At 40.9% G+C, this 15,350-nt stretch overlaps 1 protein-coding gene across 5 annotated transcripts in view; it reads right to left on the bottom strand.

The window, feature by feature from the left end:
• LUZP1 (leucine zipper protein 1) overlaps positions 1–15,350 on the bottom strand; it is a 143,523-nt gene that overhangs the window by 45,720 nt on the left and 82,453 nt on the right. For 3 of the 5 annotated variants that reach the window (XM_004465443.4, XM_058304145.2, XM_058304143.2), the window contains exon 2: positions 10,652–10,750. The exons of the other annotated variants lie outside the window; for them this stretch is intronic. The gene's annotated coding sequence lies outside the window, so the exon portion shown is untranslated. The remainder of the gene's footprint in view (positions 1–10,651; positions 10,751–15,350) is intronic. 5 annotated transcript variants of the gene reach the window in all.

Genomic DNA, 15,350 nt, shown 5'->3' with positions numbered 1-15,350 from the left:
ATTTATTTGGAAAGGAAAGAGACCCCGAATAGCCAAAGACATACTGAAAAAGAAAAACGAAATTGGAGGAATCACACTACCTGACTTCAAAACATACTATAAAGCTACGGTGGTGAAAACAGCATGGTATTGGCATAAGGAAAGACACATAGACCAATGGAATCGAATTGAAAGCTCTGATATAGAACCTCACATATATAGCCACATAATATTTGATAAAGCCACCAAACCCTCTCAATTGGGAGACAGTGGCCTATTCAACAAATGGTGTCTGGAGAACTGGATAGCCATAGGTAGAAAAATGAAAGAGGATTACCATCTCACACCTTATACAAAGATCAACTCAAGATGGATCAAAGACCTAAATATAAGAGCCAAGACCATAAAAACCTTAGAAAGCAGTGTAGGGAAACATCTACAGGACCTTGTAATAGGAAATGGATTTATGAATATCTCACCAAAAGCATGAGCAGCAAAAGAACTAATAGATAAATGGGACTTCCTCAAAATTAAAGCCTTCTGCACCTCAAAGGAGTTTGTCAAGAAAGTAAAAAGGGAGCCCACACAGTGGGAGAAAATATTTGGCAATCATATATCTGATAAGAAACTTATAACTTGCATATATAAAGAACTCCTATATCTTGAAAATAAAAAGATAAACAACCCATTTAAAAAATGGGAAAAAGACTTAAACAGACACTTCTCCGAAGAAGAAATACAAATGGCAAGAAAGCACATGAAAAAATGTTCCAAATCTCTAGCTATCAGGGAAATGCAAATCAAAACTACAATGAGATACCATCTTACACCCATAAGATTGGCAGCTATGAAAAAAACAGAAGAATACAAGTGCTGGAGAGGATGTGAAGGAAGGGGAACACTCATCCACTGCTGGTGGGAATGCAGAAGGATCCAACCATTCTGGAGGACAGTATGGCGGTTTCTCAAAAAACTAGCCATAGATTTGCCATATGACCCAGCAATACCACTGCTGGGTATATACCCAGCAGAACTGAAAACAAGGACACAAACCGATATATGTACACCAATGTTCATAGCAGCATTGTTCACTATTGCCAAAAGTTGGAATCAACCCAAATGCCCATCAACAGATGAGTGGATCAATAAAATGTGGTATATACACACAATGGAATACTACTCAGCTGTAAGAACAAACACACTACAAACACATGTGATAACATGGATGAATCTTGAGAACCTTATGTTGAGTGAAGCAACCCAGACATTGAAGGACAAATACTACATGACCTCAATGATATGAAATAAACAAGCTGCCCTAGATAGCAAGAGACTGAACGATAGGCTTACAGGAATTCGGAGGGTGGAGGAAGGATATGAGCCGATGTCTGCAGGGGTGGAACTTAAGACGAGATGGTGGTAAGTATGAACACAAAGAAGAGATAAAATGGGGGCAAGGGGTTGCCTTTGGTTGGGACTTTACGGGTTTGAGGGTGGCTGGGGAGGGACGGTTGGGTAATGTTGCCCAAAAGTGGGGGGAGGGAGGGGTAGCATACGAACACAGGAGAGGGTTAGGAGGTGGTGGAGAGTAAAATGCCGAGAAAATAATATCAAAATATAATAAAGAGGGTTACCTGTTTAGAATGCTCGGAGGGGAAGGTCTGATGCAGGACGGGCTCCTGGGGAATGTCTAAATGCTCATTCTGCCAGAGTGGGTGACACCATGGGGTAGAATCCCAAGTAGTGAGAGTGGGGGTGGACCCACATCCTGGGGAGGACTAATGCCACCAAATAGAGGGAACTCTATCCCTCGAGAGAAAGGGTGGCTCCCAGGGCATTGGGGCAGATGAGCAAGTTAGGCCCTAAACACTATTCCATCTATCTCTGGAAGTGGCCCCTCAGGAAACGGAGGTTGGCTGTCACTGTGGGCACCAAGGTGGAAGGGAAAATGGATGTTAAATGTGTGGAACCAAAGTAAATGGGGGGCAAGGGAGGAGTTTCTTGAGAGTACATAAGGATGGATATAAAACATGTAATATTACACCATAACATATAGGAGACGACAGACTGATAATGTAAACCATAATGTAAAACATAGGAGAACTAAAAATGTAAAGAACTGTGTATCCTAAAGTATGCACCATAATGTAAGCACAGATATTACCATGTTAGAAAGCTAATATCTCAGACTCTGTACATCACCTTAAGTAAATATGATGTGAATAGGGTGTAAGAGTATCGCTGTGGAAGGAAAAAGGTGTTGTGAAGAAATGCTGAATAATTAGGGGGGGGGTGGGGAAAAAAGGATAGGATGTGGAATTTTTTCAAGTCAACATTCTTTATCTAAGTTCTTTATCTAACTTTATCCAAGTTCTTTATCTATCCTTTAAACCCATCGCTATATGCCATTCCCTAGTAAGGGACCATGACATTATATTGGGCTTCAAATTTCGGGGAGTTCTGGATCACAGAGTGTTTCAACAATGGCAATGGAGGGATACTGGTATGGGATACCAATGACAGGTGATATATGGCTGACAGGGAGCTATACAGAACATATGTCCAGGGTGCATGGTAATGATTGGATATACTCATAGTGGCAACAATTAAAAACCCAGCAGGGGGGGTACTGGGTTCCTGGCCAGTGGTGCTCTGTCATGGTCCCTAGGGGAGCAGCGATAGTCTCCCAGGTACAGCGGCGGGGACCAGGAGGGAGTGAGGGTTCAACAGTGAGCCCCTGATGCTAATGACTATGCTTGTGAGCTGATAAACCTAAAATAAGAACAAGGCCTAGAGCAACATTGTGCCTGGGAATTTCCTCCTGTCTCAAATGTGGCCAGTCTCGAAGCCAAACTCAGCATGTAAATGCAATGCCTTCCCTCCAGCGTGGGACATGACACCCGGGGATGAGCCTCCCTGGCAACGAGGGACCACTATCAAATACCAACTGATGATGCAACTGGAAAAGGACCTTATATGGAAGGTTCAATGCGGATCAGCAGAATATCCATGTCTACATAAAATAACATGACTTTAAAATGCTGTTTGACCTAAAATAAGGGGGAAATGGAAAGGAGAAATGAGTTTATATGGCTACGAGTTTCTAAAAAAGAGTCTGGAGGCTGGCAGAAGGATTGCCCTCATGCACAACTGAGCAGAGTCAGAGAGACAGATAAAGCAGATACAACCCCCAGATATTGGTTCCTATGAAGGCTAAAGAGACCCATGAGAGTTATGGTCATGGCCGATGGGGTTTACTACCAGGGCAGATGGCCCCTCTCTGGAAATGGTGTTTATGTGTGATGAATCTGGACTCAGATGGGATCTCCCTTCATAAGACTTTCATACTAATCTGCTGGAGGTGCAGTTAACGTTGGGGTTTAAGATATAGTTAGGGGATTTGAATCTCTGGACTGATAATGTGATAGCCAGGTCCTGAGCCTCAACAGACTCCAGCACCTACAATCTGATTTATTGGACTTACCACACTCAGCTAAGATGGAGTTGAAGAAGGACAATCACCACACCATGGAGCCTAGAGTGATTACAACTGAAAATGGGAGGATGGCAGCCAGCATCCATGTGGAATCTGAGCCTCCTCTTGACATAGAGGTGCAATGGACACAACCAATCCAATGTCCACATAGAAGAGGTGGCATTGGATTGGGAAAAGTGGACATGGTGGACGATGGGTATGGGGAAGGGTAGGAAGAGATGAGAGGTGGGGGCGTATTTGGGACGTGGAGCTGCCCTGGATGGCGCCTCGGGGGTGATCACCGGACATCGTGGATCCTCACAGGGCCCACTGGATGGAATGGAGGAGAGTATGGGCCATGATGTGGACCATTGTCTATGAGGTGCAGAGGTGCCCAAAGATGTACTTACCAAATCCAATGGATGTGTCATGATGATGGGAACGAGTGTTGTTGGGGGGGGAGAGGGGGGGTGGGGGGGTGGGGTTGAATGGGACCTCACATATATATTTTTAATGTAATATTATTACAAAGTCAATAAAAAAATAAATAAAAAATAAAAAATAAAAATAAAAATAAATAAATAAATAAATAAGTATATTGTGTGAACTCTGGAGTTAATAATGAGAATAGAGGTTACAAGAAAATAGAGAGTAAAGAATGGAAAGCCGAGGGTTAACTTATGCAGAACTGGTAAAAATAAGGTTTTTTTATATCTTTGGAAACGAATAGAAATGGTGAAAGCACATCATAGTGTTCGTAGCTAGCAGAGTTATTATATAGGTATAACTGGTTGAAAGGGAAAGTCTAAGGATATGTATACTGCCAGAAGGAAATCTAAAAAATGTACCATGGGACCATATAACAGTGAAATCTCATGTGAAATACAAATATGGGTAATACTGCCTATATAAGACTTTTTTCAAAATATAAATACAAATAAACTAGAGAGACAGAAACAGAATAACAGCTATCTACAGCAGGGGAAGCACAGACAGATTGAGAGGTGATGAGGTTTGTTTGCTTTTTGTTTATTATTATTGGAATAATGAAAATGCTTTAATGATTTAAGTGATAAAGGCACAACTATGTGATTATACTAAATACCACTGATTGTATACTTCAGATAGATTTATGCTTTATTTATGTATCAATAAAATGATTTATTAAAAAGAAAAAAGCCTTCCCTAACCACCTTACATAAAATACCATCCACTCTTTCCTCTTACCCTTCTTTTTTAAATTGGCACATTTACCACCTGATATTAAATGCACTCAAAGCTTGGAAGAAGTGATTAATTGTGCCTAAGAATGGGGTCTGGGAAGAAAATTATATTAAACCTCAGAAAAATTATAGGAAAATAAAAAGAGGGAAGGATACTCCTATCCTTAAATGCCAACTTCCCCCACACTACTGTCGAGCTTAGTTCCAGTTCATGCTAGAAAGATATACCAATTGTCTCTCCTTCAGAATGCTTTCTACCAAAGTTCTTGAACCCAGTTCCAAGTGGCCCTATCCAGCATTTCTGAGACTACCGCTTCTCCTATTCTAGCAGACCAAGAAGGTCTAAAATAGAGAGCATAACCAAGCCTGCTCTTCCCCTTCCCCCAATACAGCTGCCATAATTCACTTCCTGTTCCCAAGAGTCATCTAAAACGGGTTAAAAACGTTTAAAAGTTAGATAGTACAGATACAAGTATACAATTTGCTTTGATAGTAAATATTTTAGGCTTTGTAAGGCCTAAGGTCTCTGCCCCAATTACTCAACTCTGCTACTGTAGCATGAAGCAGTCATATATATAAAATAAAATGGGCATGGCTGTGTTTCAATTAAACTTTATTTACAAAAATAGACAGTGGGTCTCCACTGCCTACCCCTGATCTAAGGGAAAATGGGAGAACAATTTTTAAGCAGCTTCTTTATGACCATTTCTAGTTATCTGTCTTAAAACCATAGGCTAAAATAAAAAAATTAATAAACAGAAACAAAAAAAAACCATAGGCTATCATCCTTCATCCTGAAAGGTGATGAGAGGCAGAGATACACTCCACATCTCACAACCACTTCCTGAATGATACTATTTAATTCCTGGGCTTAGATGACTTTTCTCAGAACCACAAGTTAATGTATTTTAGATATGTAAACCTGAGAGGTAGTAGCCTAATTAGCACATAGAGATTCTCCAGATTGGAAAGCATTTAGAGATAGATCATCTAATCCAACATCCTACTCAAATGCATGTTATCAGGCAAGAAGTCATTCAGCATCTGCTAAAATACTTCTAATGCCAGGAAGGAAACTCACTTCCTCCCAAGGCAATTCATTCCACCTTTGGGCAGCTCTAAGGTAAGATACTGTACTTATTTTTCTTTTTAGCACATTACTGGTGAATTTGTTTATTGTCTGTCTCTTTCTACTAGAATGTAAAATCTCAAAGGAACATGGCCTTTTGTGTTTGTAGTAGTTCTTTTTACTGTTGTATCCCTCGCATCTTGAACGTTGGTACATAAAGGGTCTAAAATAATTGTTATTGAATGAGAGGGAGAGAGGGAAAGAAATATGAGCCAACAAACCAATGGTGCATCTGAGGAACTTAGAAGAATTTAGGATGGCTGTCATAAAAAGCATAAGAAGAAAGGCAGAGTAAGTCACTGATAAGGTTAAAGAGGTAGGTAGGGTCCAAATTAGAGGCCCCTGAAACCTCACAGTATAGAGGTTAAGGTGGTAATGTTTAAGGAACAAGTTTAGAATTCCCCATTTTCTCTTCTTTCCTTCCGTCCAAGCCTCCCCTGCCCCATTCTGATAAGGAACATCTTTCAATATATCACCTTTTTAAACAGCCTATTCCCACCAAAAGAAACATAGCGTCTCAAACAGTCTATAGACTGTTGTTTCATGGTGCCCATACTTGTTTTTTAATATAGTTGTCTTCCTCTACTGGCTCTGAGCTGTGACAGCAAAGATTGTGTCATCTTCGTTTTTTGTTTGTTTGTTTTAAAGATTTGTTTTTATTTATTTCTCCCCTCCCCCCCACCCCAGTTGTCTGTTCTCCATGTCCATGATCTTCCGTGTCCACTTCTATTCTTGTTAGCGGCACTGGGAATCTGTGTCTTTTTGTTGCGTCATCTTGCTGCGTCAGCTCTCCATGTGTGCGGCACCACTCCTGGGCAGGCTGAACTTTCTTTCTCGCTGTGCGGCTCTCCTTATGGGGCGCACTCCTTGCGCATGGGGCTCCCCTACGCAGGGGCACCCCTGCATGGCAGGGCACTCCTTGAGAGCATCAGCACTGTGCATGAGCCAGCTCCACATGGGTCAAAGAGGCCCTGGGTTTGAACCGTGGGCCTCCCATGTGGTAGGCGGACACTCAATCCGTTAAGCCAAGTCCACTTCCCTCATCTTTGTTTTTATGTCTGGACACTAAATATATTGTTTGGAGCAAGGGAGGAAACTTAGAAATGTTCGGTGAATAAATGAAGGTAGTAATAGTCTGTATTTGTACTGGTCAAACTACATCTGGGGTACTGTTCTTAAATTTGTACACTACGTTCTAGAAAAGATACTTAGCCTTTATGAGAGATGAAGCCAATAAAGTAAATGTGTGGCATGGGCCTGTAAGAAACTATGGCTAACTGGGGAAAACATGTCCTATACTTTTATGTGAAATTTCTTACATGTAACTAACTAATTTTTTTTTTTTTTTAATTTAAAGGGGGTATGGAGAAGAACACCACTGTGCAGTTCCTCCAAAATACACGCTTACATACCTGTAAGCAGATATAGGAAACAAATTTTCAACCTTTTGTATAAAGGGATTTAAGCAAGGAAGTATAATACAATCAGAACTGCATTTTTGAAAGACCATTCTGACTGGATAAACTAGGATGTTATTGTAATAGTCAAGGTAAGAGAGAAAATAAGGGTCTGAACTAGGACAGCTGCAATGGGGTAAAGGGTGGGAATGAATCTGAAAGATGATCTGGTCCATCCAGTTCTAATAATGAAGCCCAAGATTGCATGAATTAGCCTGGCAGCTGTATTTCCAGTTTGGAAGTTCATGCTGATTGTTTTCAAATAAATTATTAGATCTAATTAATTTTTAAAAACCTAAATATAGGGCTTAATACTTAACTTCTTTTGTAGGCAGGATAGTACAGTGATTAAAGCATAAGTTCGAATCTTGGTTTTGTCACTTATTAGCTGTATGTGACCTTGGATGAGAAGTTACTTGACTTCTTCATGCTTCAATTCTCACTTCACATAATTATACTCATTCACACTTAAGTATAAATGAGTATCACATGCAAAGTGCTCAGAACTGTACCTGGTCCATATTAAGTGTTATGTAAATTTTAAATTAAATAATTATTTATTGTTTTATGCTTTTCAACTTGTTAGCTTCAATTCATTGTCCAAATATTTTCCATACCTTACAGCTTGCAAACCATACACTATTTCTATTTTTTTTTTAATGTGTAATTTTTTTTTAAAGATTTATTTATTTATTTAATTCCCCCCCTCCCCCGGTTGTCTGTTCTCTGTGTCTATTTGCTGCGTCTTGTTCCTTTGTCCGCTTCTGTTGTCGTCAGTGGCACAGGAAGTGTGTGCGGCACCATTCCTGGGCAGGCTGCACTTTCTTTCGCGCTGGGCAGCTCTCCTTACGGGGCGCACTCCTTGCGTGTGGGGCTCCCCTACGCGGGGGACACCCCTGCGTGGCAGGGCACTCCTTGCATGCATCAGGACTGCGCATGGGCCAGCTCCACACGGATCAAGGAGGCCCGGAGTTTGAACCGCGGACCTCCCATGTGGTAGACGGACGCCCTAACCACTGGGCCAGGTCCATTTCCCATACACTATTTCTAAATCTGACAGGCACATCTCTTCTATGTCTTCATCCATATTGATGCTCAAATTTTTAGACAAAATATAACCAAGAATAGAGCCCTCTAGAACACACTAAAAACAAAACAGACTGTCTAGATAAACACTGATCCATTAATCAATACAATACCAACATACAGTTGTTCTATCAACTCCAAAGCCAGTCCCAAATTTTCTGTTTGGGGATTACAAGAAAATGTTAAATACCTAATTTTACATAATAAAGATACATTACCTTTGTAGCATATTACTGATCCTCCAGCTTAGGAAACTATCAAATTTGAATTGACCCAATGTACATCAATGTGCAAAGAAATGCCAACAGTTAGTATGACTTATTCTTCGTGAACATATGCTGGCTTCTAGAAGTCAGTGTGTTCACATCCTTTGCTCAATCAATCTTAGAATTTTACGATGGATCACTGTCAAGTTTCCAGTGACACCCTCAAACCCATGTGACCGAGGGTTAACTCCAGATAAATCAAATGACTCTACAGGGAGAATAAGAATTTGATTCTGCCTTCAAAATATAGCCAGAATCCATTTCCTTCTGGCTACCCACCATTACTATCCCAGTCCAAGTCACCATTATCCCTCCCCTGGACAAGTGATTACTGCAAATGCTTCAAAACTGGTCTCTCTGCTTCCATCATTAACTACCTTTCCTCACCCTCCACATCCTATTCCCCCACAGCAACCAGAGTAAGCTTTTCACAACATCAGATCATGTCACTCCTTTGCTCAAAACTCTCCAAGTGGCTTCCCATCTCACTTAGAATAAAAAGCAGTCTGAAGGTCTTACTCTGGCCTCTAAGGCCCTACATGATCTGGGTCCCCTTACTTCTCTTCCCTTATCTTCTACAGCTCTTTCCCTACTCACACTATTCCAGACATACCAGCCTCCTTGTGGGTCCATGGACATGTTAAGTCATACACATGCTTCGGTGCTCTTAAACCTGCTATATGGGATGTACACTCTGCCAGGATGCTATCCTCACTTTAAGGTCTTGATTTAAATTATCCCTTCAAAAGGCCTTGCCTGATCACCTTGCATAAAGTAGCAATTCCCCTTCTCCTCCTCATTCTCTATCATTTTACTCTGCTATTCTTTCCTCTTAGCACATAACTCCTGGTGAATGTTATTTATCTGTTTACCTCTTCATTTGCTTATATTTGGTTATTCTCTTATTTTTATGTTTCTAACCCTTAAAATATAAAATCCTTAAGAGCAAGGACTTTTTCTGTTTTGTTTGAATGTATACTTAACACAAAGAATTGTGCTAGGTACATAGTAAACTGTCCATTTTTATTATTAGAAAATAAGCTAGAGTATAGAAAATAATATTCTATGTGTAATAGGTATACCTAATGAACTTTGTTGATGAAAATTATTCTTTTCCCCCAGATTTCAGCAAGTAAATTGAAAAACATTGGTGTGCCAATAAACTACCATCAGAAAGATCAGAGAATGAATACTGGCTGCCACTTTACCCAAACAGAAATTCATTTCATCATGCGTTCCCTGAGGTAGAAAAAATGCTCCAGAGAAAGGAAGAGAAGAATCCTGAACCAATTAAAAGGATAGGAGTTTGCCTTGAAGTTTCCCACTGCATCCCCCAGCACCCAAAAGAAGACTTCTGCACAATCCCTAGCTATGCCTTTTTCCTGAAGGTGCCCAAAATGTGAGAAGTCTTGCTAGGATTCTCTTTCTGTATTTGTCACTTTTATAACTAGAACACATTTCCCAGAGTAGCAGCCAAATGTCTCCTTCTCTGAGTTGTCCTATTGCTCTAACTTCCCAGAGAACCTCTCTCTAACTCTTCCCCAGCTACCACTGGTGACCACTAGGTCCCCTGGCCAATTGCTGCTCAAGTTCTCACTTCTCTTTCTTCTCTCTCATTAGAATTCTCCATTGCCTTGGCCAAAAACAACCAAGAAATGACACACAAAATCCGAAGAGCCCTAGGAAAAGGAGTTATCAAAAGTTCTTGTGATAATAGGACTTACCTCATAAGATCAGAGTATTAAGGGAGATAATGTATGCAAATAGGGCTGTATCTGGCATCTAGTAAGTATTCAATAAATGGTAACTAGGCCTGCTTCTTAAAGCTGTCAACTTTGTGCAAGGATTTTTACGTTCATTAGGTTGGTTGACTAAATGAGAAAACATGAAATACTTAGCATAGTATTTGGCTCATAACAGGCCATCAGCAAATACTGATTTTCCTCCCTTCCCTTTCAGTGATGGAAAACTGTAGAGGCTTAAGAAGCCATCCAGTTTTATCAGACTACCCAGGCTTCACTGTGCAACAAACTTACCATCTAGGTAATCTACGTTTTCCACCAATATTTCGGGCTGCTCCTCTGATGCTTTCTGTCTTGTTAATCACTATCTCTCAAAGACAGCTGTCTCTTGACCTAGACGGAATATAGACAGAGATAGATACAGCATGAATCACCATGTTAAACTAGCCCAAAGACCTGTCCCAAAAACCATCACACATACAGTGTGGTATCAGAAAGGAGACAAGCAGGATCCCAGTCTGGATCCTGACTCTGAAGAAAGGTGCCTAAAAGTCTCTCAGGGAAGAAGCAGAATCTGCCTCCCAGGAAAGTTTCCCTTTCCTATCAGATGATGTAGTCCCAAAGCATTCCACATTGTCTTTCCTTAAATTAACAGCCTTATGTATTGTATTAACAGTCTAAAAATGACTGTCTATTTGTATTAACAGTCTATTAATGTATTAACAGTCTAAAAATGCAAAACACATCTGACAGCTGAGAAGCAACTCAGAAATCAACTAGGTAAATGCCTTTGTTTTAAGGAAGGAAACTGAAGCTTGGAAAGGGTGAGTCACACAATTTCTTAGGGGTAAAGCCAGGATTCTACTAAAAACAAGATGTTCTTGGAAGATGGGTTAAGAAAAAAGCAAACATTTGTGGAGTATCTACTATACCCCAGGCACTTTATCTACTGTTTTATATAAGAAAATAATACAATGTTACCCTCCACCATACAGATAAAGAAATTTCAAGAAGTAAAGTGACTTGTTCAAAGTCTAACAGCTTGTTAGTAAATGGCAGCTAGGGTTTAAACCCAAACCTGGCTGACTACAAAAGCCCCTTCACCATTCTGACCCCCATTTGGTCGCCTTCCAGACTTGGTCCTCCAAAGGGCGCTGACCTCCCAATATCAAAAAGAACTAAAAATAGAGCTTCTGTCTGAAAACTTTCCCTCTCTATTTTGTAATGAGTAGTCTTTCTACAGGAGACCTGAAAAACTTAACTCATTGAATCTTACATCTAAAATTGAGAGGCCCTGGAAAAGAGTTACTAGAGGTGGAAGATTTGAGTCAAACTTCCCATATATACTAGTCTTGAAGAAGAATGGAATTGTAGATTCTAAGCTAATGGTAAATCTAAAGCTTTACACATAGTCTTAAACTTTCCCCCTTCTTTCATCACAACTGCCCATCTCTCCCTTATCTCTGCAGACCACCTTGTAATCTCATTCCAAGGCTGTTGTTTCCTTTAAATCCAATTTTCACCCCTCCATCACCAACCCCAAAACATACACACTTAATAATAATCCATCCCTGCCTCTACCCTGCTAGCAAGCTAGAAGGCTAGAATTAAAATGCAGAAATAGAAAACTGACAGGATTTTTCTTGAAGAGAAACGAATTATTGGTAAGTGATGGGCAAAGCTAGAAAAGAAGTAGAAATAAGGATCTGTATAAGGGGTAGCAACCAAGGGATGGCCTGAGTGTGGAAGAAGCTTTAGCTACCTCTCTTCACACAAACCCAAACAAAACATACCCACCCTGTGGCAGTTTGAGATTTATGAATCCCAAAAAGATTATATTTATAAACTAATCTATTCCTCTGGGTGTGATACCCTTTGACTGTATTAAATTGAAAGGTTTTAAATTTACTTGATAAAATCAATTTAGGGCTTTTGATTATACCACATCAATAGGGTTTGACTCAGGTTGAGTACCTACCCCTTGGTGGGCTGTTATAAACAGGCACTCTCTCAAGAATACACAGGGGAGAGAGAGAGCTCTGTCATGTTTGATTCTAGGGTCCCAGGGAGAGATAAGCCATTCACCTGATAGTTTGGAGCTGAAGAGAATAGAGCAGCTGAGAAGGACTGGAAAGAAACAAGCCCTATCCCAGAGACTGATATAGGAAGCCCTGAGAGACCAGGCAGAGATCATCCACCATCTTGCTTCAACACATGGCAGCTGATTTTGGTGAGAAAAAAAGTACCTCTTATTGTACCTTGAGTTGGACTTTCCATAGCCTTGGGACTATAATTTTTTATCCCACATAAATACCCTTTATAAAAGTCAACAAATTTCTGGTATTTTGCATCAGCACCCCTTTGGCAGACTAATAACACACCCTTGTCTCTCATATATAAAAATTATGGAGCAGCCACTATTCCAAACTCCAAGAAATAAATCTGGTCTACCTCCACTAAGGTCTCTGCAGCCTTAACAATGACGGTGACACCCGTTGAAAGCTACTACCCCAGCAATTGCCACCTATTGCCAAATTTACTGACATGTTACTAAGACTGGGGATGGGGGCAGGGGGTGCTTTTCAAAACAGGATGGACTACATTGCCAAAAACCAAACAGGAAAAACAGATGATCCTAGTCAGTTTTCAACTACCTATATTCCTCACTTATTTCTAAGGGATACAAGTGAGCAACAAGTGATTTCTTCCCTTTCTTCTAAATGTCATTTACCTTTCACATCCGCAGGGTCCTGGCCCTCTATCCTAAGAAACAAGAGGATGACTGTAAAGGGCCTCAAACTCTTTAGTGCTGCCTTTTAGAGAACTTTCTATCCTGAAAGATCCACTCACATCACTTCTCCCAGGCATCTCTTCTGATGCTTCTTGCTGTTGTTACTGTTGTTGGTGATGGTGGTGGTGTGTGTATGTATCTGCCTGCCTAGAAGCAGAGATAAAAGGATCCTTGCAGATTAAGAGTCCAATCTCCTCATTTTCCAGAGAAGAAAGTGAATCCCAGAAAGGAAATAAGACTTAGCCAAGGTTACAAAGCAAGTTCATGTGAACATGGTTGAGTCCACCCTGAGATAATTAACAAACTACACTGAGGAAAATGTATCAGTCTATCCTTTGATTGCTGATTAAAGCTCACTTACATATTTGTATCACTTTTGTTCCCAAACACTTTGATAAAAATGCTAGAGGGAAGTGGACTTGGCCCAGTGGTTAGGGCGTCCGTCTACCACATGGGAGGTCCGTGGTTCAAACCCCGAGCCTCCTTGACCCGTGTGGAGCTGGCCCATGCGCAGTGCTGATGCACGCAAGGAGTGCCGTGCCACGCAGGGGTGTCCCCGCGTAGGGGAGCCCCTTGCGCAAGGAGTGTGCCCCATAAGGAAAGCCGCCCAGCACTTAAGAAAATGCAGCCTGCCTAAGAATGGCGCCGCCCACACGGAGAGCTGACACAAGAAGACGCAACAAAAAGAAACACAGGCTCCCGTGCCGCTGACAACAACAGAGGCAGACAAAGAAGACGACACAGCAAACAGACACAGAGAAAAGACAACCGGGGGGGGGGGGGGGGGGGGGGAGGGGAGAGAAATAAATAAATAAAACCTTAAAAAAAAAATGCTAGAAGGGAATACTGCTTTCATGATAACTCCCCCACAGATATTACTTGTGAAACTCTTGATAAAACACACAAAAAACTAACAATCTGAAGTGAACAAAGGCTGGCAGACTTTGGAGAGAAGCTGAAAAGTGGAAGAAGGAACCAGCATGGGATGAATATCCCATTTTTGGAACTTGGACCTGAAGGTGGTCCAGCTGAGGTTCCAAATGAAAACCAGCCCTACTCTATCTGCCCTGAGGAACCAAATGACAGAATCCAGAGCAGCCACGGATAATGGGAAGTGAGAAAGAAGAGAGAGCAGGAGGAGAGTCCCAGGTTCTGTGTGTCAACTGCCCAAGTCTCTAGCTGACCCCTAAACCATGCATGTAACAAGGACCTCAGTGAAGGACAAAGGAACTGAACTGAAATTTGAACTGCCACCCATTGACAGTGAGACAGCATTTGCAGTTTGAGTCCAATCAAATTAAATGCCTGCTAAAATAAATATATCAAGAAAATCCAGAGTCTCCACAACATAACATTCACAATGTTCAAGATACAATCCCAAATTTTATAAAGAACCAGAACAATTCAGTCCATTTGCAAGTGAAAAGATCAGCAGAGAGTAACCCCAGGATGCTCCAGAAAAACATCAGACAAGGACTTTAAAAACAGCTATTATAACTATGCTCAATGAGACAAAAGAAAATATGTTCATGATGAGTGAAAAAATAGTAAATCACAGCAAAGAAATAGAAAATAAAAAAATGGAAATTTTAGAACAGAAATACATCTGAAACAAAAAATTCACTGTTGGGCTTAAGAACAATGGCTTAACCATTCATGGGCTTAAAAATGGAGAGGACAGAGGAAAGAGAAACCATCCTTAGGCCCTTCACCCAGGTGTACACTGAAGTGATCACTTTCTAGTACCAGGAAAATATATATCAGAAAGAATCAAAATGGCCTGGATCACAGTGTTACAGACAACTTTACCTGCAATTTTGATGGACCAGGTCCCTCAGCTACTACTTAACTTAAGGTCTTCCACCTCTTGAGACCTTCTAGATATAAACAAAGAGTAAAGGTAGAAAATGAGATGAGAGGGCAAAACAAAAATTAAATCTGGGGATTATCATAATATCCCAAGTCCCCAGTATCAAATCTAGAGCCCCATTATGTGAGTCATTTTCTCCCCTATAACAGCTGAGGTAGAATGGGCTATGAGGGATTTTAATGGCCTTTCTGCCCTGTGCAGTCTCTTCACAGAAAAGCTAACCTGCTAAACAGGCTGATGGCAGAAAGAGGCAGGATCAACCAGAGGGTCTGGGGCTGAAGAGTGCCAGCAGCTTCCTAACAGCTAGGTTAGTGAGAACAGCTAACCTGAAT

The sequence above is a fragment of the Dasypus novemcinctus genome, chromosome 9 (genome assembly GCF_030445035.2).
Source record: "Dasypus novemcinctus isolate mDasNov1 chromosome 9, mDasNov1.1.hap2, whole genome shotgun sequence".
Lineage (NCBI taxonomy): Eukaryota > Metazoa > Chordata > Mammalia > Cingulata > Dasypodidae > Dasypus > Dasypus novemcinctus.
The sequence above is the reverse complement of the archived record's forward strand: the minus strand, read 5'-3'. Positions and strand labels throughout refer to the sequence as shown.